This window comes from Cryptomeria japonica, chromosome 10 (genome assembly GCF_030272615.1).
Source record: "Cryptomeria japonica chromosome 10, Sugi_1.0, whole genome shotgun sequence".
NCBI classification, from domain to species: domain Eukaryota; kingdom Viridiplantae; phylum Streptophyta; class Pinopsida; order Cupressales; family Cupressaceae; genus Cryptomeria; species Cryptomeria japonica.
The window spans coordinates 353,729,575-353,754,333 of NC_081414.1; positions in this window are offsets into that span (position 1 = coordinate 353,729,575).

The following is a 24,759-nucleotide window of genomic DNA, read 5'->3' on the forward strand; positions in this document are numbered from 1 at the left end:
ATGGGAATTAATCTAAATATGCTAATTTAGAGTATGTTCCTTATCATATAGCTTAAATCATGAACTAATATAGCATGCTAGGATAGTTTTGTTTACTAACCTTGTCATCTTATAGCTAGTTTATTGCATTTGTAGTATCATGCATAGCCTAGGATGCATCTCATAATAAAATCAACAAAAGCATCCCTCGTTCTTGCATTTGCCATCCCTAAACCATTTTGCTCAGTGATATGAGAGCAAAAACATTGGTTTGAGGGACTGTGCAAGATAGAGAACCATGGAACCATCCTTGGGAAGCTGAGCCATGCTTCATGACTCTGTAGCTTGCACCAAGAAGTCCTGTGGGTGTGTGAGCAAGGCTCCATAGAGCTCAGTTTTTCACATATTGAGTTCTATCGGCCCGCTTTTCCCGCATACAACAGTTATTTATGTTTTAGGTTGGGCTTCCATTTCATTATGTGTTGCTTTGATTTGCTCAAGTAAGGTATTGCTTTTTGCATTGAAATCCATTTCCTCAACCTTAGTGATGGTTGTTTTAGTCAATCCTCATTATTATATTTCTCGTTTTTGTATGTTAGGATGAAGAGGTATTGTCTATTTAATACAAATCTTATTACTTCCTCAACATTTCTTTCTGTGTCTAGGTCAAACTGTAGCTTATATAATGTTTCTGTAGACATTCCAATCAGTTGTGTTGATCCTTCATCAAATGCAATAGCCCAAATTGTATCTATATGGTCCTACAATTTTATTTGAACTATGTACTTGTAACTACTTTTAGCAAGTGTTGTGTTACACTTAGAACAATACCAATTAGCATCTTCACTTTGAATCAATCTTTTCTTACACTTTTTTTCGTTTGTCTAATTAGAGCAAGTTGGATAGTAGAAAAAAATATTTTAATGAATAGGATTGTCGCCTTTAGTATGCAGTGGTGAGGTTGTGCTATATGTACTACTTGTTGTTAGATATCACTAATTGTCATTCTTGTAATGGGTGGATGCATGCCAACATACTTTACCAAAGTTTGATGAGCGTTGTTGACATTTTGGTCAAACCAAGTCTTCAACTGCTTGGTTTCAGTTATGTTAGGGTCTATAGTTAGTTGTGTATTGCTTGATGTGCTTATTACTTTTCCATTATATTCCCAAATATGTTGACTCTTGATTGCAAGAATTGTGGTTTCTTGAAAGTAATATTTTTGTTGGAGTTGGCCACCTTCTCTCTTGGTTGTTGTTCCCCACAGTGTAACTTCTTGTTCGAAACATATCCAGTAACTTTATGGTATGCCTAATAACTTATGTTCCATCTCTTCTCCTTATTGTAGAGCTTGATTCCACATAAATGAAAATTCCAGTAACATCGATGATTGAATTGTTACTTTTTTTAATAATTTCATTAATAGGAGTGAATGAGAAATGATTCTTCGAAATAGAGGGATCGTTTGCACATAGGGTAAATTTGGATTCAGGCACAAGAGTTATTTCTATCCAACTATTAACTTTGTTGTAAAATCTATTAGTTGTCTTTACTACTCCACCAGATAGTATGTATGTAGCTCCAATACCTATATTCCCGTAATGAATGTTTGCTATATCATTAAAGAAAGACACACGTGTCTCAGTTCCTTCACTGTCTATGATATCAAAGCTAAACACCTGGCAACTTCCTCTTTGCGTGTTGTATCGATGGATCTCCTTCTTCATAGTTACACGACCTTTGATGGTCCACCTTGTTTTGAATGGATTCAAGTTTTTAATAGGCATAATTATAATTGGCGTTTCACTTGAACTTTGGGGTATCTCTACACCAAATAGTACCCTTCTATGAATGAGAGTGTTAGAATCACTAAGGGTATTTGATCCAACCTTTGAATTAGCTGCAACTAGTGTAGGTTGTTCTTTTTGCCATTCTTGGTCTACATCGAGGGAGATTGGCTCTTCGAATATTTTGTGATTTGTACATATAATTTCCTTGAGATTTTAATTGTAATACACCTACACATGTATAATGAGATAGACTATAAGAAATAAGTTTTATAAAATGATAAGTGGATAAATTCTTTTCAATAATGTCATACTCATTTTCTTACCATGTTTTACTTGATTTGGGCAACTGTACTTAGTCAACTTTAGTATAGATCCAACTATGATCCCTCCAAAGATTATATAATCCTTATACTTCTTGGGCAAGGACTCTCTATGTTTGTGTGCGCCATTAGAAATATCTAATCTATTAATGGTTGCTCCCAAAATTTGATACGGAGAATACTTAGACGTATGGAGATAGGCCTACACTTTTGTCTATCAAAAGCTTGATCACATTTGTAGTTAGCATTTTCATTGTTTGAGATCCAGGGAATTTTTGTAAAATAATTAATGTTCAAATTACCTAGTGTAATGCATAAATTTTAGCATAAGTACATGGCCTAAGCCAAAGGACAATTCTGCTACAAAGGTTAGCCACATATTTTTCATTTAGAAAAAAAATAAGATATTGTATTCAAATTATTTATTTAACACATTTGCTTCATTATTTATTTAACACATTTACTTCCATTCAGTTGAAATATAAATTTTGAGTTTCTATTTATAATATAATATGAAATGTTAATTATTTAATTTAATTAAAAAATAGAGTATTATACATGGATGGAAAAAAGTAAACACTTGCAATTATATTATTCCAAGTGTACACTAAATCATACAAGATGTTCTTTTACAAATTTGTCAAAGATAGCATAATTTAACACAAACTAAATATCTATAGGTAAAATCTATACATTGAAAATACAAAATTGTTTGTTTGTGAGGATAGTTGGATTGCCAAATAAGGGGAATCAATGATGTTCACAAGATCATTCTGGCAATATCGCCAAAAAACGTATAAATATTTTCCCAATTGGAACTTCTGACCATATCGCAAAATACTACCAATTTTTGATGAGTTATTTGCTACTATGGGGGCCAAACATTGTTGATGAATCTGTCAAAGGTCTATTTCAGATCAAACAAATTCTCTTCTCTGTAAAGCTCTCTATAGTGCAATTCTTGCATCATGTTGTAATATGTCTCAAATACTTTATATGTTGTATGGAGCGTGTGCATAGCCTCCTAAACCATTTCAATTTCTTGGTTTTGAAAGTTTTGGGCTTCTTCACAATTATGTTTCAGTTCCTCAATAGTTTCATGGCAGTTTGCCACAACACTATTTGCAAGAACTCCAATGTTACTTTCATAGTATCGAGGCTAGTCCACATATGTCAAATCTGATGTTGATATAGCAACATCATGTGGTATTGAAGGGGTCAGTGGCTTCTCAGATAGGTCGCTTAAAATTGTAATCACATCTCGATCTTTATTGGATCCAGCCATGACATGTTAGCATGTAGTGGATATATATTATATAAAAATAACAACTCAGTAATAGAACATAAGTTAGTGTAATAATAGTGTATACCAAATCAATAGTAAAAATATATTATAATAATTTATTATTTTATATTTATAATGATTAAGAACAATTTAAAATATTTCTACCTTAAGTAAGAAATGAAACCCTCCATAGAATGAAAGGTCAAACAACTCACAATATAATATACATCATTATAATTATAGTGTATTAAAAAAATTAAAATAGTAATAATGTATTGAAAAAAGTAAAAATGGTGTGTTGTAATAATTTATTAGTTTGTGTTTCTAATGACTTAGAAATAAATCGTATAACAAGTATAATATGCATCTATATAATAATAATTTTATTCATTAATTTAATATGAGACAAATTTTAATCATAACATAAATGTATTTGTAATTTAATATTTTTTCTTTGAACTTTATAATTAAAATAAAAATTCATTCCAATTTTATATTTCAATTTAGCTTAGCGATGAGGTGGGTACCTGTAGCAATGGATGCCCTTCTCATTTTCTTTTCTATGTATTCTTTTATGAAATGTTGAGGGTTTTAGATGCTTTCTTTCTCTTATTCCTATTTTATTCTAATTTTGTTGTTGTATGGTTACGGGAACAGGGAGGATTCTTCTATTTAATAGAACATAAGAAATTAAATTTAAGAAAAAAAAAAGAAATTTTAATAGGCAAAAGAGGGTGAGGACCCACTTGTCTATGTCCTAATTAGCAGAGGGCCAATTTTTTATTCCACAAGTTTTTTGTTTTGAAGAACTTTGATTTTCCCTGAAAGGATGTGTGACATATACATGAAGGTACAGATTAGGATTTCAAAAAAATTTAAAGCCTCGAAATGGTACAGGACCACAAACCAATAAAATATTCTCACTTTGAAATCCTATTTTCCCAACCCTGAGGTTTTATTTACCATATAGCTATCACATTAATCAATGAAAATAAACAAAAAAGACAATTTCTTTTTCTTTTTTTTTTTGACAAAAGGCTTAGGCCTATAATATATTAGATATGAAAGGGAAATAATTACATATAGAGAATAAAGAGAAGATACAGTCTCATATCCTAACTTGAAACCTACTAGGAACATCTGGAAAAGACCAATCTGCATCATTGGAGAAGCAAAATATCATACTAAGAAAGAAAGATTAGCATGAATCAGTCAAAATGACCCTTAACCCCTTGAAACTATATGAGGGATACTACCAACGATTCTTGCCCACCTTGAACAACTATTGCAATATTACAATCATCCTAGTTCAAAAGTATGCGGATAAAAAAAGTAACAAAATTACAGAAGAAGGTTCAGCCATCCCGAGATTCTGTTGCACCGAGTCTAGAAATCTGACAGGAGATTTTCAAGCAATGATCCCTAATCCTTGTGATGAGGTTGCATCCATTGGAAGAGGAAATGAGGAGAGTTATCCATGAGGATCAACTAGGGCATGCTTACGGAGAACCCAAAAAGTACTGAACTTAGCTATTAAGATTGTAGCAAGTGGCTCGCCAATTTCATGAGCATTCTGTCGAACCCATTGAAGAAAGGGATGGAGAGAAGCATACCCCAAACCATAAATGAAGGACAAGAGGTCTAATTGTGGAACATAGTCAAACAAGAAATATTCTCTATTTATAAACCCCCCCCACCAGATGTCCCCTGTAAACATGTCATATCTATTTAGTTGAGAAGTCAATTCTTCCCAGGTGAACGCAAAGGAATGGACGAAGGCCCCCATAATTAGTGTTGCCTAATCCTTTGACCGAGATAGGTCCATGACCATCAAAGCCAACCTCAAAGCTACCATGTTGGGGAAGGCCACTGGGTTTGCATTTAACCAGTCTTCTCCTATGATCGTCCGCACTACCCACTCCACACTTCCACACGTCACAACAAAGGTGTCTGAAATTGTCAATGGATGGACATGTGCATACAACCCCATGTTGTGATTTCTTCCTTGCAAATTTATACGAAGAGCCATACTCGCGGCTTGCTCTGAAATACAATAATTCGCAAAGATTATTACTGCCAATTTCAAAGCTCTGAGAAAACCAAAACCTCTGTAATTTGAATAAACCAACTAGTGATGGTTCGAATAAAAAGGCCATCCAGAGGGGATAATCATTATGAAATATGCACTGATGATCATTGTGTAATCTGTAATTTGTGTGTGATGATCTGGTTACATTAATAACATTGTCTTATGTCATCCACATAAGCTGCTTTGAAGGGCCAAAGACTGCGCTTTTAATTGGTGGATTAACCTTTGGCACGAGCACTGGATAATGCATCAATTCTTAAGCGATACTTGAAGAGGATTGTACTTGTATCAGGCGTGTCCTTGTGGCATCTCAACCCCAATCTGGAAAACTATAGTACCTTGTGTGGAAACTCTCATGCTCTTTCCTCATGTGAGAAATGCATAGAGAAAAGAGAAGCATGTGAACCATCTACTTTTGGAGCTGGCTGAGCTCATCCTGTATACTTGCACTAAATATCAACTTGATAAGACATGTCACCTCGGGAGGATTCCCAGTCAGCAGAAGTGGCATGCCATGTCATGAAGCCAAGCTTGGATGTGTGCCCTGCAATAATCCCAACAAAATTGTTCATCCTTGCACTAAAAAACAAGAAATTAGATTAAAAAACTATTTTTCCATATAAGCCTTGTCCACTTCCAATTGTTTTTTTAATATTTTGTGGTAATTTATCTCTACTGGAGATAAAATTATTCTTCTCAAATCCTGATCACATCCCAAATTTGCTAAGATGTCTGCCATGGAATTAGCTTCTCTATACGAGTGTTTGATTTCATAATCTTCCAATAGTGATAGAAGTTCTTTGGCTTCCTACAGGATATAACCAATCTGCCAGCTAGAAGTTTGTTGTTTAATTAAGGCCGATATAATGTTATGAGAATCCCCTTCTATGGATAGGTTCTTAATAATCATATCTATAGCTAAAGTAATACCCATTATCAATGCCCTAGCCTCCGCCAGATTATTGGTGCCATTTTGGATCCTTTCAAAACCTGCTACTTCTGATAGTCCATCTTGATTCCTGATGACAAATCCAATCCCTGACACTCCCGGGTTTCCCCATGCAGCTCCATCAAAGTTAAATTTTAGAAAATTGTCCCGGGGGGTTTCTATTTAATTTCCTTTCTATCAATTCTCCTATCCTTCTGACACATAAAACTCCCCTTGAATGGAAGATTTACGAGTTTCCAATTTTTCAGTATACTATCATCCCATGAGGAAAAAATAGAGCTTAGTTTCTTTTTCCTTGTTGTGTAGGCATTGACTGACTCTGAGATTGATGACTCTATTCTATACTCGATTTCTAATAACTTATTGTTTTCCTTTCTGAATAAGCATTTGTTCCTTTCCCACCAAATGTTCCAAATCAAGATTGTTGGAACCACTTCCCAGAATACTGCAAAAAAATATTCTTTGTAGATCCTACGCCAAGCTTCAAAGACTTCTGATACTGTAGATTGCAGTGGAGAAGACCAATCAAGTTTGTGAAGTAACCAAAGCCAACATTCTTGAGTCACTTCACATTCAAGGAGAACATGATCTGATGTTTCAATATTTTGGTTGCACATAATGCATTGGAAAGGTTGGGCTATTCTAAGAAAAGCTAACCTGTCACTAGTCAATATTCGCCCTTTTAAGACCAACCATGCAAATGCACCTGTCTTTTGTAAACCACAATCTTTCCAACAAAAGGTGAATTTCCTTAATGTAGCGTGGGGCTCCTGTTTAGATAGTTCTTTAAAACCTTCCTTGACCGTTTATGATCCTGATTGAGAGGAGGTCCAAACAATCCTATCATACCTGCCTTTATAAAACATCAACCTTTTCTTTAGCTCTGCAACTAATTTTTGTTTTTGGTGTTGTGGTACTGGGAGATTCTCAAAGACCTTCCACTTAACTATCATCTTACCATTCATAGGGAGAACAGAAAAATAGTCCCTAACTATGTATCCCCATTTAGTCTGCAGAAAAGCTTTGATTTCCTCTAGTCCTAGTACATTGTCCAAAGTCATGTAGTTGTTCCAAGAGTCCTCCCAAAATCTTGCAGATCTTCCATCATGCACTATCCAAGAAAGTTTAGGTAGCAAAATCTCTCTACACTTGATAATGAACTTCCACATCTTGGAACCTTTGGGAGGATCTAGTAGGGTGAAGATCCTTTCAGGTTCAATAGAATCAAGGTATTTACCTCTAACAATAGAAGCCCAAATGGAAGAGTTATTTTTCATACAGTTTCCATACTAACTTTGTGACAAACAGACAATGTTGCAAAACTCACCTAACATTATTATCAAATCAAATTTTACTAATGCTAATAATTTTTGCAGCATGAGTTAACCTTATCATTTTTCATCATTTTTTAAAAATAAATTCAAATCAAATTTAACTTCTGCTAATAATTAAAAAACTTTATTTCATCACTACTTTTAATTAGTAACCTAATTTATACATTGAGAGGAATACTATTTTTATGATTCAAGTGTGAGATAAGTACGAAATAGATAAGTTGCAGGAGCATTTGTTGCACATTTACATGGAACCCTAATATAGTCACTACCACAATAATTGAGGTGTTGTGGATGTCTAGGACAACTGTGGACTGTTTGTAATCTATATTACCTCTACTTCACTTTTCTTGTTGTTATGTGAATTTGAAACAGAACTTGGAACAACCATTCAAAGGCACTATTATTATGATTTTAATCATCATAAACACCATAAAAAATTAGTCTGATTGGTTGACAATTTACTGAAACTTGCTCTATTCAGAGCTTGTGTTGTCTATATTTTTTATTATCGAGGTCACAATTTTAGGTCCGTGTTGTGTCTATATTTTGGGTTTGTGTTGGCTTGAAACTGGTTTTTTAACTTTTGTGCTTGATGTAGGAAGAAAACCTTCAAGTTTTAATGAAGAGTGCTTGCCTTTTTGACATTAATGGAATGGTGGTTGGCCACAATGTATTTATATCATGACAATGTTTACTTTATATAATTATCTTGCACACACCATCGATTGAGATATGCTCAAAAACTCAATTATATCCTTAACTAATTTCCACACATCTACCAAAAAATAAGATGGTATATTAAATACACTACGCTTATAATTTTAGTATTTATATAGCAATTATAGAGATATTGCAACTACATATTATTTTTATATTAAATATAATAATATTATATTATTATATTTATCCAAATAACTTCTGGAATTTATCCAAATAATCTTTTTAATAAATAAATAAAAATACTAAATTGTGTAACTTCTAAAATTTATAAAAGTGTTTTAGGGTTTCATATACTTCTTCCACTTTCTTTCTTGTTATTGGGATTTGCTCTGCCAAATTTTTATCACCAACTATTTACTCTCCAAACCTATATTCGAGTTTTTAATCCTTAATTTTTGCTTTATTTCTTAAATCTTTGTTGGGTGAATATTTTGTCACCAGCGTACCAATGACAAATTATGTATTTCACACACAACTATGTTGAGACAAAGTCTCTCCTCTCATCAAGGGAAGGTTCCCTGGTAGAATTTGGGTATTTCAACAACTTTGAAAGTAAATCCAGGGGTAAGCTTAGGGCATATAATTCTATTTTTTCAGAATTCATGTATATCCCCTTACTTGATGAAAATTTCTTACAAAATAACCAACTAAAGAAACTTGCATACAATGACTAAATTATATCTCTAAAACTGCATAAGCACAAAGTCTTATGTGATTACCATCTAACCTTCAAATCAATTACAATTATAACTAATATATCTTGTAGCAAGGTAATTCTGATATCCCTGATGAAATATTTGTGATTGCATCAACACATGCTTTCTTATCTTGGTTCATGTCCTTTACCAGTATTTTCATTAGCTCATCCTTGTGTGCCAATATTGATTGGGTTTGGATGTACTCACCCCAAGTCAATACTACGTTGTTATCAACAAGGATGTCTACTTTGTACTCTCTCATTTTATACCAAAGCCCTAAATCTTTCTCAAGTTCTGTTATTTCTTGGGATAATAGAGATTGTACATCTTGAACCTGTACTTGAGATTTTTCAAAATCTGTCAAAAGCTTGATTGCAGAATCAATGAGATGTGTCCCTTCTAATTTCAAGTGATCGATCCATTCTTCCATTACTCTATCCCTTGTACCTAGTCACCCTACTTTTTTGAGTGTTTTTGTGTCGACTGAAGAAACTATTGGTTGCACCTCTTGTGATGACTACATTATTTTATGAAGAACACTAGTCAGTTGTTCACATTTCTGCTTCCATTAATTTTTCCATCCCTTTTCTAATCAAATCTACGCATGAGGGAATTGAAAGAAGTTTGTGAGTCCTGCTTAACACTCTCATGTGTCTCTACACCAAGTTCTACAGTCTGAATAGTATAATATGTAGGTTGAATGTTGTCCTTGTCCTTATCTAAAGACGATACCAAGACCTTAGCATATTTCCTTTTGCTTATTGGGTCAACCAAGATTCTAGACACAGTCTTGGGCTTCTTGGTGACTTTCTACTTGACAGAACCCAATTGATCAAAATCAAAATCATCTGGTGAGATTACCTGCTTCTTTCTTTTGGGCACCACCATATCCAACCATGGAGGAAGATTTGATTTCGTTGTTGGAGTTGTGGTATCAGTTTGCGCGGTCATAGATACTCGTATTCTAGCCTGTCTTGAAGTTACAATAGCCTGGGACACTAGCACAAGGGAAGTTGTATCAACAACATTAGGAACTTGAGAAGAAGATGTTTTTGCTACAGTGGTACAAACCAATAGCGGAGCCGTTGTAGTGATAATGATAGAAACAAGTGGCGGAGCCTCTACAGTAACAACACCTAAAGGAAGCATCACTATATGTTTCTCTTGAGACATTTATACCATTGCTTCTGTAAATTCTACGATTGAAGATTCAATCATAGAAGCGGGTACATCATCGAAACTTGGAAGGCTTCTAGACAAAGTTACAAATTCTTCATCATCTTCTTCAACATCTAAGCCTTCATCATCTTGTTCCTCATCATCTTCATCTGAATCAAAGTCAATAGAATGAATGATTACCTAAGTTCAAGCAGGAACCTGTGTTGTTGTAGAAATGGTAGTAACTAGTGGTGGAAGTGATTCTCCCGCATCGTGCATTTCTTCTTCCTGTGGTATCTCTCCCTCTTCTTGTCCTTTTTCGGATTCTTGTAATGTTGGTTCCTCAGAAACATCCTTTTGTGCAGCTTGAGATGAGGATTCTCCTTTCTTTGGCACCTTGATAGTGAATTTGTACGTAGGTTTCTTTCCCTTTAACCTAGGAGATGAAATTGGCGGTAGCACCTGTGGATCCTATCTATTCTTAGTTCTCATTTCTGATATCTTCCCCATAGGACCTTCATCATCCTGCTCATCACCTGAACTTGTAGGGTTTTTTTTCATCTGTATGCCCTTTTTAAGTAGCCATGCATTAGTATTTTCCATGATGGGGGCAAATCTTGCAAAAATGGATTTATTTTCCTTCTGTGACCACTGTATAGGTGGAAGAGGAGTATTAGCAATGTTGTTCTTGAAATAAATAGGGTCCATAACATCATCAGTAGTATCATCCCATGTATTTGGGATTTTGTCCAAATCCAAGTTTTCAATTTGCTTTAGTGTGAGGCGATTGAAATCAAGTTTCCTCAAATCTTCATCATCTCTGCAATTTGCCCAAACATCCTCTAGCCGATGTACATGTACATAATTCCTATGGATCTTATTTTTCATCCCACGGAAGTCAAAATTATTGCGGGCTTTGAATCTTCTCATGGTCACCCACTATATTTCTTCCTCCACGTTCTTGGCTTTAGGAGTGGTTAGTACTGAATACCTACCAATAGACTGAGCAAACTTGAGACCAGTCTTATGTGAAGAAGAATGTCTCTCACATGTACATACACTAACTGCCAACATAATTCCATCACAATAATTTTATCAGATGGATACCTAGGTAGCATAAAAGGTTCGCCAGTGAAGCAACCTATACAGATGTATGTGAATGTTAGAAACTATAAGAAGACACACTCATACTCACAAACCTTATTATATGCTGCATCAAAAAGCCTCTTTTTCTGTAACTCTTTGTCAAACAAACACTTCCATACAACAAATAAGGCATCATCGACCCTTCGGAAGTGACTTCTCCAATTGGCAATGGTCAACTAAGAATAATAATCCCATATTGGAGTTTGCCTTCTATCACCTTTCGTAGATAAACCTGGAAATTGCCTCATGGAGGTGGTTGCATACACAAGGTGAGAAGTCATATAAAATTTCAGAGTGGTTATGACTTCCTTCAATTATTCATAAATCGCATCATTGATTTTCTTGCCCCAGTCTATTTTATCATTCCCTTTCCTGATGATATTCATATACCAGCATCCATGTTTGAAAAATGTGAGAATCTGAAATTCCTCTTATCCATGACAAAAAGGTGACAATAACATTATACTCCATAGTGAAATCACTTATGTGAAAGAACTTTGGCCAATGGGATGTTGTGGAGTTTCTAGCAGTTTGCAAGAAAACATTATTGATTATTTTCTTATACTTATCTTCATTTTCCTCGTACCATTTCTGTGCACTTGTTAGAGTGATATCCAAAACTTCCTCCACATAAGACCATTGAAAATACTATTGAAATATTTACTATCCAGATGTATGACTACATTCCCATCTGCATCTTTAATCTGTTTGGTAGAGGGATCAAAGCGCTATGTCGTTGCTAGTACAAAGTCAGGATCATGAGCCACCACAAGAAAAGATGCATACTTGTGGAGCTCATTGGCTATAAGACAAATCATCCTTGAGGGGGCTTCCCGAACTCTTTTTAGAAACTTCTCCATGTCCACATGCCCTATTTCGGTATCCCAGATCTGGTCCACATTTGACTTGACAAAACTTTCCGGGAACATGTTCAAGTACTTGTCGTACTTGTACTTCATTTTCTTTCCTATTGACTTGCTAGGAGAAGGCTCGGACATTTGCCAAAGGCTGCATTTAAACACCAAAAATCAGTGTCCAGAGAATCAACATCATCATAATTGCATCTTCATTCATCATAATCAGAACTGGAAGGTAAACACGCCATAGAAAGAAAAACAACAAAAACTGCAGGTCGGGTTTTAAAACCCTATCTACACAAAGGAAGGTCATCCCTGCACATCGGGTTTTAAAACCCGATCTGCAGGATAAAACACATGAATCGACATGTCAGGTTTTAAAACCGAACATGTCAAAGGTATACATGGTTGAAAGGTCGGGTTTTAAAACTTGACATGCCTAAGGGTAGACCGAAAACTGCAGGTCAGAAAATAAATACCGACCTGCATTCAGGGGTAGATCAACTCATAGGTCAGGATTTATTTCCCGACCTGCACCCATATGCAAAACAAAAGACATGTCGGGTTTTAAAACCCGACATGCCTCTTGAGGTAAAATGAACTGGCAGGTTTGGAAAATATTTCCCGACCTACCCTTGGCAAAGGATCACACAATAGATCACAAAATATTTCTCGACCCGCCCTTGGCAAAGGATCAAACAATAGATCATAAAATATTTTTTGACCTGCCAGTAGGGAAAGGATATACTCAACATGTTGGGATTTAACTCCTGACATGCCCAAAGGAGAAAGTCATGTGCAAGTCAGAGTTTGAAGTCCGACCTACTCTCCAAGGCAAGATTCACATAGGTCAAAGTTCAAACTTCCACATGAGCATGGGTAAAACAACAATGTCGGGGTTTTCTAAAAAACTCGACCTAGGGTATGATATGAATGACAAAAACAAAATGTCGAGAAATAAATCCTGACACTTGAAACCTATCACAAAAAAGAAAAAGAAAGAAAATAACCACAAAAACCTTGAAGAAAACAAAAACCCTAACCTGCAGAAAATGAAAAAAAGAAAAAGAAATGAAAATTACCTCAAATCGGCCAAAAACTTAAGAAAATCAACCTCCCAAGATGCCTAAACCCTAGATGTAGTCACTTAGGAGAAATCCGCAATGCAGAGCACGAGAATGCAAGAAACGTGATAACAAATGACAAAAAAGAATAACAAAACTCATTTAAAAAGGTTAATTAAGTGCATTTAATGCACTTAGCGCGTCGAGCAGGTCGGGTTTTAAAACCTGACCTGCTCTCAAGATCACCTGCAGGTCAAAGTTTGAAACCCGACCTGCAACTTTAAAAGGAGCGACCAACAGGTCAGGTTTTAAAACCCGACCTACACTCAAAGAAGACCTGTAGGTCAAGTTTTAAAACCTGGCCTGCCATTAAAAACAACAAACTTGCACATCGGGTTTTAAAACTCGATGTGCGACTTGAAAACTAAAACATGCAAGTTGGGTTTTAAAACCCGACATGCATAAAAAGAGAAAACAAAAAGATAACTCTTAAAAAGAAAAAGATGCTTAACTAAGACACAAAAGGAGCATGACTTACGAGGTAAATTAGTCAATACTAGAGTACGTGAGATACGAAATGGACAAGTTTCGTAGGGGTTGTCTCACAATTCAGTCCAATTGAAATCGACGACAACAATCTTCAAGGCATTCCTACCATCTAACCTGATAGCAATTCTTCTTTGTTTCTTGTTCCATCCTTATGTATAAATATTAAAAAAAAATAGCTATTAAACTAAACTGCTCTACTATTTTGATATATTATTTTTAAATTAAAGTATATACTTTACTTGGCAAACTAAACTAAGTGAATATTTGTACAAGAGTGAATCTGACGTTGCAATGAAGGTTCTATATTTAATTCAACAAATTGATCTTTTATCTAATTTGTTAAATAATATAAGCCATGCTTAGACTCGATATTTTAATATTAAATTGTTGTAATTAAAAAATCTAAAGATTCGTGTAAAGAAAGAAGTCATGCTAGAAGAAAAATTAAAAAAAGGTCAATGTGCTATGAAAAAACTCAAAATTACATTTGCAACGGAGTTGTGAGGAAGAAGATTTATGGAACCTCTAGTACTTCTTGGAGGGTCTTCTATTATTAAATAATTTAAATATCAGGTAAACTTGAAAAATTTGGTCCAAATCCATCATGTTCTTGTACGATATGTACAATTGTAGTTTACTTATTGTGTTCTTCAAATGCACCTTTAATCATGGTAAAGAGTGTTGAGGATTTGATTTTTCTTTTTTCAGTTTGACTCTCTCAGTTTTGGAAGTAACTGGATCATGACCATATAATATAGACTATGAGGGAATTAAAAAAAAAAAAAAGCCTAAAAAGAAGGGTGTCATGCTAGAACATTTGCTTGGTGAAAACCCTAATCGAGCATACAATTATTCAATTTGACATAGGAATTTTAGATTACTTTGCATATAGGTATTTCACTGGATCGCTAGCTATTCATTGGCCCTCTTCCTTAATGAAGAGATTTCATTTTGTGTTTGAGAGAAAGAGAGGTGGGTGGCATATGCAACCCAACAAGGGCGCAAGATGGAAAAGTCCTTTTGATAATAGAATCAACAGGAAAACAAGCAAACCAGAATAATTCTTATTAAATGTTTACAACAACAACTAATAATTAAAATAAATTTAATGCAAAGATAAATTTTAATCAACTTATTACGAACTAGTATAGAGGAAAAGAGGATGACAAACCTACTCCTACCTATGGCTCTAAAATGTTGACCATTGTGGAAAAATTGTGAAGCAATCAAATACAAAAAAATATGGTGCACAATAGTGATATAACCAAGGATTGGAAAAGGTTGAAGAGGGGAATATCTAAAGCCTAATGGTTAGTGTATAAACCAAATAAAACACAAAATAATGCATTCAAATACATAAATAAACCATTATACCTTAGCTTCTACTCTTCCTCTGATTGAGCGAGATGAAGTGGAAGATGCGCCCTTGTTGCTCCACTTGATTTGCTCCTTTGAGATGGTGGATTTATGGATTTCTCTCCACTACACAACAAGATTGGATTTGGATTGGATTTGAATGATGATGATGATGGATGAGAGGAATTTGGCTTAGATGAGGGGATATTTGGGCATTATGATGGTACTATGAATGATCTTGGCACTAAAATGGACAACGTGACAATGCAGGAGAAGTGGATTATTTGTGAGGGGGGAAGACTCCAATTTATAGATTGGAGGAGTCCAAAATGGAGGGCCAAGATTGATTCGAAATGAAGGGGTTGGATTGAAAGAAAGAGTGGAAGAAGATTGAGAGGACAAAGTGGGAGAACCAAGGCATTTCTTGTCTCCACACTTCTCAAGGTTCATGGGGAAGAGCTTCCAAGTACATTGGGAAGAGAAAAAGGAATATAAAATTCCTTGGGGGAAGGGAGGAGGAATTAAAAATTCCAAAATAGAGGATGTGTGAGAAGACTAAATGGATAAAGGAATTAAAAATTCTTTGGGAAGAGGATGCATGGGGAGATTCAAAGAATTCAAATTTCTTTGAAAGGATCAAGGTGATTGGGGATGTGCAAATGATTAAGGAGATTGATTAGGTGGCTTAATGAGTGATTATAGTGCAAGTGGGAAAGTTAGGAGGATGTGACATGAGGAGAGAGAATGAGTGGAGGAATTTAAAATTGAGGAATAATGATAATTATGCTTCTAAAAGAATTAATTAAGCTAAGTGAGGATTAGAAGAAGTGATTTGGAGGAATCACATAATTAGGTTAGTTAATTGAAATTAATTAACTGAGTAGGGTTTAAAAGAAATAAATGATATTTGATTTTAGAAGAATGGGGGAATAATTAATTTTGATAAATTAATTATAGGACTATAGTGATAAAATTAATTAAATTTGATTTAATTAATTTTAAGAAGAAAGGGACTAACATAATTAAATTAACTAATTTTGTCGATGGGCTTAAATTAATTAAATATTAGATGTGTACAAAGCTACCACAAAATACAAATGGAATCAACATGCAGATTCCAATATAAAGCCAAGGCACTATGATAAATACCTAGACTTTTGCGTAGTTTCCTAATCTTTATGAGCCACTATTGTAAAGCAATCATGTATTCATTGTTCAATTAAGACACGAGTCTCAGACTCAAATTCACAAAGAATTGCAAAAATTTAACAGAAGCCTCTATTATTTGAAATTTTGAAACAAGTCACCTGCACTAATATTTTATGACAACCTATTTGTTGATCACTACTTTTATTTCCGATCTTCCCTAGATGGGCGTATATAAACAAAAGGAGAGCTAATGGTGGTTCACAAAGCTGTGGCTGAGCAAACAATAGGGTCTTAATTTTACCATCTATTTTCTAGTTTAACACCATGAAGAAGTTTATCCCACCATGTAAATATGTGTGTGGCAATGTTACACTTTACCAGTTGTGTAAATTCAATGTCATGCCAAGCTCTCATTGTCCATAAAACATTAAATTATTCAAACTAATTATTATTCAGCTACTCATTTTCCATTAAACATTAAATAATTATTATTTAGTTGTTAGGTTGGCTTGAATCAGATGATGGACAAGGACTAAAAATTATAATCTTTTAACTACCTAAAAGGGGCTTTAACTAGTGTGGTTGTTTTACCCGGGAAACTGCCTGGACACTTGAACGAAAGTGCGTAAGACACTCCTGATGGGAAAAGCCCATGTAAAAGAATCCTATCGGCTAATTAATCTTGTTAAAGATGTGAATTTATAAGCATTATTCTTAGCAATTATTTTTTTATATCGGGAAGGCTCAATGCTTCACCTCTATGAGCCTCACCTATATGCAATGAGTGCTAAATGGACCATTCTTTCTCACAAGAGATGACTTCTTGTGAACCACTACTCATGAAACATGGGTCAATGACTTTGACTTAGAAACTACACAAATAATTTTGCTAGCAATATCATAATTAAATTTCTTTTTAGTTTATCAATTTTTTTTAAGTTCTAAATTTTGAATGAAAATAATAATTTACTCTCTACATTATATATATAGACACACACACACACACATATGAGCATGAGGAAAACTAGGTTATCCATAATCAAACACATGCAATATTAAATAAGCACAACAAAGAATAAAAGAGCATACAAAATAACTTTGTTTCACCTTCTTTCTTCACCTCCTCCAATTGAGCGGGAAGTTGAAGTGTGCACCCAAGATCTCCACTTGATTTCCTCCTTAGGATGAGGGAATGTAGATTTCTCTCCACTACACAACAAAATAATGATATTGGGTGGTGGATAATGGATTACGAGTGACACTATCTGGGCATGATATGGGTGCTATGGATGATTTTTTGGCTCAACTTGATAGCATAGCACTATGAATATGATGGATATGATTATGAAGTGAGGGAACTCCAATAGAGGGGCCCAAAATTGATGGCAAAGATTGAAGAGGAATGGGGGATAGGATTGAATGTGAGTGGGAGAGGATTTGAGAGGGCAAGTGGGAGATCCAAGAGATTTTCCATAAAGGAATTTATTTTCTCCACACTTCTTAAGTACATGGGGAAGAGTTCCCTAAGTACCTTGGGAAGAGTTCCCTAAGTACCTTGGGAAGAGAGGGAAGGAATATAAAATTCCTTGGGAGAGGACGAGAGGAATTAAAAATTCCCAAGAAAGAGGAAGCATGGGTAGAATAAAGGATAAAGGAATTAAAAATTCCTTGGGAAGAGAGGGCATGGGGAGATTAAAGGAATTTGAGATTCCTTGGATAGATAAAATTGGGTAGCATTGAAGGTTGGAGGATGAGATGGGAAAGACATTTATGGCAAAGAGTTGACCCATCCCTAATTAGGGTGAGTAGGGATGTACAAATGATTAAGGGGAGTGATTAGGTGGGTTAATGAAGGATTAGAGTGCAAGTGGGCAAGTTAGGAGGATGGGACATGATGAGAGAGAATAAGTGGACCTGAATATAAAATTGGAGGAAATGTTGATCATGATTAGGCTAAGATTAATTAGGCTAAGTAATCAAGATTATGAGTGTGATTTGTAGGAATCAAGGCATTAGTCAATTAATTAGGATTAATTAACTAATTAGGGTTTAAAGGAGATATTGGCTAAAGCTAAGAATTGAAATAATTAATTTTAAGAAATTAATTATAAGGCTATGGTGATAAAATTAATTATTTTCAAGAAGAAGGAGAACTGACATAATTAATATAATTAATTATGCATAAAGGTTAAATTAATTAAATATTAATTTAATTAATTTTAGGCATATATATTTTGTCCCTCTTTTACATAGCAACAAAATTGGAAATGAGTATTAGACAAAGAATTATGTCTGAGTGTGAAAACGTAGGTAAGGGATTGCCCCCTTGAGAATTTAATTAAAAAAAATGAAATTTTGTGAAAACATTCTCTAAAAAGATGAAGGAGATGAGAAGAAAAAAGACATGAGGAAGAAGCATTTGAGAGCAATTAGAGCTTTGAGGAGAGGATGGGGGAGAGAAGCTCAAGGTGCACAAGTGCAAGTGCATGCAACACCAATACAGGCACAAAGATAGGTGGGAGGACAAGCAAAGATCCTAGCAGTGATACCTCCACCAGTACAATAGCCACAGGGACCATAACCATAGCCACAGATGCCCCAACCATAACCACAGGGACCACATATTTCATAGGCTATCGTAGAATAGGTCACCCTAGAGAGGGATATGAAGAGGGCTCAATTAGTGAGCCTACAGGATGAGGTGGCCAGGGAGAAGGTGAGGGAAGATGGCCTACAAGAAGAGAGGGATACACTATAGGTGAATCTATATGTAGTGACCATGAAGTGAGATGTTTATCGTACTAAGATGGATGCCATGGTAGAGGTACTGCAAGAGGCGAGGGGAGGGGAGATGATGGAGAGGATTGAGCAGTTGGAGGCAAAGGCAGATGGATTAAGGGTTCAACAAGCTCGAGCATAATCCAATGTCACCCGCCTTAGAGGAGAGAGATGTGGCCAAGCAGTTATTGATACCTGCACATATGACATAGGTGTTTACAGATGTCATGGATTCATGTTGGGCTACAGAGAGGGCCCTTCATGAGGCTTAGTACTATAGGGGACTCTACCAGGATGTAGTCTCGCTAGACCAGCAAGCACCATCCTTTGTTGAGAGGACCCAAACTTGACAAACACAATCACAGACATTAGGAGAGTCTATGGGGATGAGAGCACCACGACCGCCACTAGTAGGACCATTGAGAGGGTGGGCAGATCTAGGGGCAAGGGACAAAGAGAGCACTGGATAGCTCTAGGACTCTAGCATTTTTGGTGACCCTTCAGGGATTGTATTTCATTGTATTACCATTGGACACATTATTTTTTTGATATATATGAGATGACACATGATTTGGGCGGTGATATTTTATTTGTGTACTTTGATGGATATTTATTATGGACAATGATGCATTTGATGACAAATTTATTATGATGCATGTTTCATGTTTATGTGATGATTATTATGATGTTGCTAACATGTTTGTCATACAGGATGGATGATTATACACATGATGATACGATGTATGCATTTCTATTATTATAAGCATTTGTTATAATTGGTTGAATGAGGTGTTCCTAACCTATTGTGTATGCAGGATGGATGAGATATATGCATGTGTATATGATGTCTATGTGATGTGTGTGCTATGATGATATGGATGCATAGTGTATATGATGTTTACCCCATGTTGTATGTAGGATGTACTTATGAATGCATGACTATATGGTGATTATATGGCATGCTGACTATTTGTGATGGATGTAGGATGAGGAGTTATGATACATGCATGATTATGATATGATTTGATGCACATGTATATTGTTATTATGATGATTATCATGGAAATGTATGACACAAGCACATAATGAGTGGAGGAATATAAAATGATTATAATGATGTAATGTTATGAAATAATGGGAGATGAAATGATAGAATAAAATATGAAATGAAATGGTAATGGGATGAGATGATAATGTAATGATATGAAAAATGAACTCTAAAAATGATAATGAAAATGCTATGAAAATGGAAATGAACCCTATAATGATAATGAGATGAAATGAGGTGATAATGCGACTATATAGAAAATGAAGCAAAAAATTAAATGTAATGGACCTCAAAATAATAAGATGAATCCTATCATGAAACCTAAGGATAAATGCAAATGATTATGTCTAAGGTGAATGAATGCAAATGAAGTGATTATACAAATGGAGGTGGATAAATTTTTGTGATGTGCCAACTATAATACACTAAAATACATAGGATGAAAGAAGAAGAAAAGGGGGGGGGGGGGGGGAGCTGAATGAATAAATTGGAGTCTCCAGGGAAAATGGATGAAATTAAATGAGTGAATTGATGGGAATTTGTTGTGTAAATGTGGAGAGAAAACCTAGTTTTGATATTGTCACGAATTATCTACAATACTGACTATAGAAATTAGGATGTTGTGAATATTTGAGGTGTGGATTAGACTCTCAAACAATAGATTGTTTGAATGCGCACAGGTTCACAAACATTGATGATGGTGTAAATGCAATACTGTTGGATCATACAAGAGAAACCATAAAAGATGTTGTTGGGACCTTCAAAATTTGGAAATTTTTTGAGGGCCCATAAACTAATTGCAACATTCAGAAGTACACCTACAAAATCTTTTTAAGTAGCCCACTTTGGGGATGAGTATATGAATACCCTTTGATTGTCACAAGGAATCACCTTGTGATCATGTTCATCCATTATTGGTGAGCGTTCATGACCATTTTTAGCTTCCTAGAATCTAATTTGATAAGTTTTTGAAGTATCTATTTCGGAAATTCTCAGAAAGTTTGTTGTTTGCACACTGTCCAATCTGCTAAAGTAACCATTTTTATAGAGTGATATTTTGCTACCAGATGATTGTCATGACAAAAGGGTTAGTGATAGTTATTTTCTAAATCTCAATGATCCATTGTGTCAGTTTTAAGATACTCGGGTCTTCATTTGATATTTTTCCCAGGTCAAAACCAAATGTACTTTACTCGGATTTGTTGAGAAAATAATGTTAAATATGCCAAAGTAGCCTCACATCCCATTCTTTATTTCATGACCAATCGAACTACATATTAGAAGGATTGGTTCTCATGATTTCATGTATATTCATATGCTCCCTTGTCCAGTTGCAGCTTCCCATATCTTTGTTTGATATTTTTTCAAAGCCAAAACCAAACTGACTTTGCAGGGATTAGATATCAACATTTCTTGAAAAGATCAGAGAAGACAACTTTGGTTGTTAATATTTTGCACATATGATGTAATTAAGAAAAACCTCTCGATGCACATTCTCTTTGTACCTTAATGAATTTATTATTCCAATGACATCTTCCTAGAGATAAGTTTGGTATTTTTTCAATGTAGTGATTTCACAAGGTTCAAAATAGTTAAACAAGTGCAGTTTTAGAAAATGTTTGAGTAAGCAAATTTGAGAATTAAAATTTCTCACCTCGGACATCATCACGAGGAGCCACATGTCATTTTTTATTATCCATATAATATCTAACATGTATGCTAGTTTTTAGGATCCAAGGAGAATGTTTGATCAGTTTTCAAGGGCATTTCAAGAGGCCACCTGGCTTGTTTTGAGCGTTGAGCAGGAATGTCAAGAGTCAAATTTTATAATTTTTCCACTTCGTTTTTTCACCCTAGATGCATTCAATTGTGGTTTGAGCATAGTTCCAGGTTTAGTTTTCTAAAAACAAAAAAATTTAAGCTCAGGCCCACAACGAGACCCGACTTACATTCTACTGTCATGAGGTTAATCAAAGTTTGTTTCAAGTGTTTATTATTTAAATCATTTTTTATTTAAATAATAATGTTCTTAAATTTGTTTGGTTTCCAAAGGTTGGTGAGAGGGGGAATACAATTAAAAATTATTAAATTGTGTTAAGAACTATGTAAATATATGTTTTAAAATATTATTAATGTTGCCATTTCAAAATTGGGAGTTGAGTGCGCTATATCTTTCACCCTGCTACCACGTAGTGAGTTGAGGCATCATAAAAAAATATCACAGGGGAGCGGGGAGCGGGGTAAGTGGATTTGTGGATCAGTGGTGGGACCATGACAAGTTTGAAAAAGATTTAAAACAATAATAATAAACAACTTGAGTTTATTGACATTCTCCCTCTCCATCCTGCAAGATAATTAGGGCAGGTCAAAAATCAACACGGGCTTGTGGGGAAATAAAATAAAAAAGAAAATGCCTTTGAAGTTTATAAAGTTTGTATTCCTGCACCCCCGTGTGGAAATTATGGAAAACAAAAAAGGATGGCAGGGGCGCGGGGAGGCCTTACCCTCATCTAATGGTGGAAGTGATGCTCGTGTTTGTGTGCAGGTAAAGATTGTTGAGGCATTAAGTGTTTCCCACACAATGCATAAAATTCTCAGTGGTGATGTGAATACCCTTATATGGAAATCTGCATTGTATGAAAGGGCAAAGGCATGGTGTAGAGGAGAAGCATGCACTTGTGCATTGTTTTGGTTGTCTTGCAAAAATTTTAACCATGCTGCTGAAATGCTAAAAGAGTTTCCTGAAGTTACATGAATGTATTGTCTTGGTGCCTGTACTCCTATCCTCCTAAGTAGCATAATTGTTTTAGCCTGTGGTTCACCCCCTCACACATGGATAAGGCATATGTATTTTTAAAGAGCGTTTCCCAATAAAATGATCTAGTACAAAGTTAGAAAGGTTTATAAAAATCAAGGAGAAGACAATTTATGTTGATGAGGCCAAAAACATTGGTTTTTAGCAAATGAAATATTGCTACATCTTGAAATTATGGCTTTTCTCTAAAAGGTGAAGATCATAATGAAAGGGATACAATATTTAAGGGGTAAGTGAAAATAACCCAATAAATAGTGCACGAAAGTTATATTGCTCAACTTATATACTAGACTTTGCATTAATAGATGGAATGGACGAATAACAGTGAGCATTTTTCATCTTATGCATGTGATCGACTATCTCTCTAGTAGTTGTAATGTGGTCGAAGGGAAATAATGACATGCTTTTTATTGTTGTCGACTACCACAGAGGAACATGTTGCTACATTAAAAATTCGTAAAAAGTGCAAAAATCGAATGGTGTATGTAAGCTTAGATGGTAATAAATGTGGACGTTGCAACAATCTAATGATTCCCAACAACAGTGTATGATATGGAGAAAACAATGGACATATAGTTCAAAGAACAAAGATACAATTAAATAGATTACCATTGGAGAGATAAAATTGAGCATTCACAAGTCACGAGTCAAAGTTGGGACAAAGCATGATTTCAAAGGAGGAAAGACTTTCAAAATAGAACCAATAATACGTGGAAAATGGGATATTGTTGCAAATGGATGTAGAGCGTATAAGAGATTAAAATGCAAGTATTAAGATGTTAATATTGAGATTTTCATTGCAAAACAAACGAGTATCCTTGATTCCAAAATTAAAGTTACACATTGCAAAAGGGGCAAAATATTTCTCCAAGAGAAATGGTAATATGCAACAATAATATTTTCACATTATTATTATTTCACCAGTTAATACAAAGTGTTTCACATGGAGGTGAAAATTTCTCACAAGAAATGTTAAATAAAAGGGAAATAATAATGTGCAAATTGCGAGCAAAAATCAGCAGATCAACGAATTTAAATATCTAACTTAACATTGGAAACTGGAGGGTCTAAAATCAGCGAAAATCAGCAAATCAACGAATTTAACATTGGAAACTAGAGGGTCTAAAATTAGCGAAAATTAGCAGATCAGTGAATTTAAATATCTAACTTAACATTGGAAACTAGAGGGTCTAAAATCAGCGAAAATCAACAGATCAACGAATTTTCCAAAGGGAATCAAACCTTCAAAATCGCAGAAAATTAAGAAGGAGAAGGGTTGATCACAGATCAAAGCCCTCATCGCTTGTAAACAAGGGTCTTTAGGATATCCTTTCAGTGTCTCAAAGTGTAGTGAAAGAAGACCTAGAAGGTGAAGGGCATTACAATCAATAGCAGACATATCAGATTTTGTTTGTCACTTGGCTTCCATCTACTGTAAACACTACTAACGCTTCCACTCTCAACAACACTTCCAGATCTGATAAGCCTGGAATTTAAATCCCCGAGATCAACAAGTAGGCAGCGGCAACCAGATAGAAGTTGCAGAGGAGGTGCGAGTTTTTGAGAGGAGCGCTCGCCATGCAGTCGCAGAGGTGCTGGGGAGATGAGGCGGTGGCAGATCCACCTCCTCCCAAAGATCCGTTTGGCATGCACACAGGACACACTCCACAGT